Below are 4,801 nucleotides of genomic sequence, written 5' to 3'. Positions count from 1 at the left end.
AAGTCACTCACGCCTGCCGCCTTGTTCACCTTTCTTGTTACTGAGGCGCAGTATACCTGCTTCTTCTTCTTCTTTGGTTTCAGGCAGACTAAACGCTTCTCAGGCATAATACTGCCATCTACTGTTCAGTACCGTCTCAGTTAATCTCTCTCAACTTGCCGTAGTTATTTTTGAGCGTCATGGGAGATCTCGCAATCGCTAGTTTGTTGCCTCTGCGCTGCCGTAGCGCAAAGATGTCAGCCTCCATGGCTGCGAGACCCGCTCCTATGTAATTATAAATAACGAATTCTAAGGCAACGCAAATATTATGGTTAAAAGGCTGAGCTCATAGGTGATGATAAATAACATAGTTATGTATAATATATTAAATTTCTGACTTTATATGCCTGTAATTATTACACACTGTAGCTTTAAATCACTAATTCATCACGGGACCTTACCTCCCTCTCTCTCATCTTGTTTTACTGCTTCCCTGTCTCTGCTTCGTGTGAGGAATTTCCTGATATCCATCTACAAACCAATGCAGTCATTTTCAGTTAGTAGCCTATAAATCATGTGGTTTCACTGGGAAAGTAATAAAATTGACAGGTAAGAAACGTCCCCAGAACTAAAAATACATCGCGGCGGCACAGTGTCCCATCCGACTCAGTTGAGAGCAGCGCATTAATTTACCGGCAGTTCATGCAGTGACATGCGCTGACGTGGGGGCGCTAATACATCCTCAATTTGGAGTTAACAGCACACTTGCTACGCATTTGAGTAGAAATATACGTCTCCTCCCGTTGGAATTATCTAAATTGATGCATTAAAAAATGTATCACTGTTGCATGAGATTTATACTGGGGCACAGCTCATTTATACTGGGGCACGTGCCCCAGTATAAATGGGGTCTGGCGACGCCGATGGAACCGTCCATTCCACCTGCTCTTAGCAGGAATGATTTTATGGGAATCTTTATAAATTAGATTGACCTCATTAAAAATAAGATAATTAGCGATCCTCTATCTACGATTGGTTTGTCTCTGGAGGGTGGGGCAGCATCTGAGGTAGTCATGGAATCTGAACCGGGTTTAGACTGCTTTGATCTGTTGGGAGCTGGAGAAAATCCCATCTTTCTCCAGCAGAGTCCGCCGTGGATCCTCTGAGGGAGCCTCCTGCACAGCTGCAGCTCATCTAGATCATCAGAGGATCCACTATATAAGCTGTCTTCAGACCTTGCCTCAACGCCGCAGTGTTGTTCCAGTTGGTCAGCGCTAAAGCCTAGATCCTTGTGTAAATCTCTATGACTCTGAATCCTGGTTGGATCTTAACCACTGTCTCTGTGTTTCCAGGAAACTCGTGTCTCCTCCGAGAAAGCTCAAGAAGAGCTAACCTGCCGAGCCGACCCTCTGAGCCAAACCCTGAAGATTCTCTGAGAACCACCAAACAGCTCTGGACTAGAGCTGGGAAACCAAAGCCAAGGTCTGTTCAAGCTAGACGTGAGACGCTGAAGCAGCTAACGGACTCTGCTACTAAATCCTTCTCCAGAACCAACAGTGACTCTCCCAAAGAGAACCTCCAGAACCCTCAAGGTACAATCAGAGCTCCTTTGGAAATCAAATCCTGTCTTCAGTCCATAACTGCTCTGTCTCTCACGCAGACTCCGGTGAAACCAGAACCCAGGCCCGAACCAGTCATCTGTACATTCTGTGTGTGTGCAAATAAACTTGTTAAACTTTTCATCCTCGTGTCCGTCAGTGGTGTTCTGCATACTTGGGTCTCCATTTGAGAACCCATCATGACAGAACACTGCGGCCAAACTCAAGGCCCAGCAGATCACCTCACCCGTCGTTTGGAGGAACAGGATGTTCAACTACAAGGACAAACCCAAACGCTTCGTGAGTTATACCATCTAGTTGAAACTCATAACCAAATGCTACAGAGTTGTGCTAACTTCCTGAATAGCGCTAATGCTGCATCTGTACAGCAACCATTTCCGGGTCCAGTCCCTCCCCCGAGGTCACAACCCGTGACGTCATCAGAATTCCGTCCGTGTCTCCCTGAAAGATTCTCCGGTAACATGAAAGATTGCAAAGGATTTTTATTTCAGTGCCGGTTGATCTTTCAGAATGCTCCTGGCAGTTTTTCCTCAGATCACAAGAAGATAACGCTCATTCTTTCTCAGTTAACAGGAAGAGCTTTGGAATGGGCTCAGGCAAGATTTGCTACTGACGACAGTTTAGATTGCCGTTTTTCTGACTTCATTGCTGAATTTACCCAGGTTTTCAACCAGGAAACTGACCAAACTATTGATTCCAGAATTCTTTTCGGTCTTAAACAGGGAAATTCTTCGGTGGCAGATTTTTCTATTAACTTCCGGGTTAAAGCAGCAGCTTCCGGATGGAACCAAAGCGCCTTGAAGGGAGCATTCTTCATGGCATTAAACGAACAGATTAAAGATGAACTCGCAACCCTCGACGAACCAGCCTCCCTCGAGGATTTAATCCGCCTCTCCATCAGACTAGATAACAGAATTCGAGCCAGAAACAGTTCTAAGAAGCAGAGTAATTTTTCTCCTGCCTCACCTAATGTGACTGTTTGTTCTCCCTCTACAGAGCAGATGCCCACTCAAAGGTCTAAGTCCCTGTCTCTACCATTGCCTGTGCAGGCTTCACATTCGGGGGAGGGGAATTTTGAACCAATGCAGGTGGGACACACTAGGCTCTCTCCTGAGGAGAGACAGAGGCGCTTCCTAGGTAAATTATGTATCTACTGTGGCGAGAGTGGACACTTCATCGCCACCTGCCCGGCAAAATCAAAAGCTGGGGCCCGCCAGAGGATCTGAGGAGTCTGGCGGGCCAAATAAACACAACAAAATCTCCTCGATTGTTGCTGCCTGCTACACTCTTCTATGACAACCAAAGTCTCTCTTTCTCCGCCTTCATCGACTCAGGCTGTGAGTGTAACCTAATCGACTCTAACCTCGTCCAGCAACTCCAGATCAAGACCGTTCCTCTCTCTCAGCCTCTCAGTGTGTCCGCCATAGACGGGAAAAGACTCCACCGGGTTACCCACCAAACCCAGCCCCTCGAGCTACTCCTGTCAGGTAACCACCGAGAGACAATAACTTTCTTTGTGTTTCCCTCTGCATGTTCCCCGCTGTTCCTCGGCTTCGAGTGGTTGGAGAAGCATAACCCTCACATTAACTGGACTAAGCGTCTCCTGGAATCATGGTCTACTACGTGCCACGAAACATGCCTTCGTTCAGCTGCCCCCATGGTGGGGTCTCCTAGAGGTGGGGGGGAGATGGACTCTCCTGACCTTTCTTCAGTTCCCTCTGAGTACCATGATTTAGCCCCTGTCTTCAGTAAGGTCAGTGCGACGTCCCTACCTCCACACAGACCATACGATTGCGCCATTGAACTGTTACCTGGAGCTCCTCTTCCTAGCAGCAGATTGTATAACATTTCCAAGCCTGAAAGAGAAACTATGGAAAAATACATCAACGAATCATTAGCTGCTGGAATAATCCGTCCTTCATCATCTCCTTTGGGCGCCGGTTTCTTCTTCGTGGGCAAAAAAGATGGTTCCCTGAGACCTTGTATTGATTATCGAGGTTTGAACTAGATCACTATTAAAAATAAATACCCACTGCCTCTTCTCGCCTCTGCTTTTGAACCTGTACAGGGTGCAACAGTGTTTTCCAAGCTGGACTTAAGAAACGCCTATCCTCTCCTTAGGATACGAGAGGGCGATGAATGGAAAACTGCTTTTAAGACTCCCTTGGGTCAATTCGAATACCTGGTGATGCCCTTCGGTTTAACAAACGCTCCTGTCTGTTTTCAAGCCCTAGTCAATGATGTTCTCAGAGATTTCCTCAACGTGTTTGTTTTTGTGTACATCGATGACATTCTCATTTATTCCAAGGACCTCCAAGAACACAAGAGACATGTCCGTCTTGTCTTACAGAGACTTCTGGAGAATAAGCTGTTCGTGAAAGCCGAGAAGTGTGAATTCCATCAATCTTCAGTCACCTTTTTGGGGTTTGTGCTCGAGGGCGGCCAGGTAAGACCTTCCGAAGACAAGATCAAAGCAGTCTTAGACTGGCCAGTTCCTGAGAACCGAAAACAACTACAGAGGTTTTTAGGGTTCGCTAACTTCTATCGTCGTTTCATAAGAAACTACAGTCAGACAGCCCTTCCATTAACCTCGCTTACTTCCACTAAACGAACTTTTCTGTGGACTCCCGAGGCCCAGGCAGCGTTTGAAAAACTAAAATCCTTGTTTTCCAGAGCACCTGTCCTAATTCAACCAGATCCAGCTAAACAGTTCATCCTAGAGGTGGATGCTTCAGATTCCGGGGTTGGAGCGGTTCTCTCCCAAAGGCTCGACTCAGATCAAAAAATACACCCATGTGCTTTCTTCTCCCGTAGACTTTCTTCAGCTGAACAAAACTATGATGTGGGTGACCGTGAGCTCCTGGCTATAAAACTGGCGTTGGAAGAATGGAGGCATTGGCTGGAGGGAGCTGAGCATCCGGTTCTTGTGTGGACAGACCACAAAAACCTGGCTTACATCCAGTCAACAAAGCAGGCAAACCCTCGCCAATCCAGGTGGTCAATCTTCTTCTCTCGATTCAACCTAATCATTTCCTACAGACCCGGATCCAAGAACGTGAAGCCCGATTCTCTCTCTCGTCTCTACTCCGTCGAACATCCAGAGACACCTGAACCAGTCCTCCCTGCTTCATGTACCATAGGAGTGGTCAACTGGGAGATAACTGACCTCATCAATTCCGCCCTAGCCACTGAACCAGATCCAG

Source organism: Cyprinodon tularosa, unplaced genomic scaffold (assembly GCF_016077235.1).
Source record: "Cyprinodon tularosa strain WSP-4 unplaced genomic scaffold, ASM1607723v1 ctg539, whole genome shotgun sequence".
NCBI classification, from domain to species: domain Eukaryota; kingdom Metazoa; phylum Chordata; class Actinopteri; order Cyprinodontiformes; family Cyprinodontidae; genus Cyprinodon; species Cyprinodon tularosa.
This window is presented reverse-complemented; position numbering follows the sequence as displayed.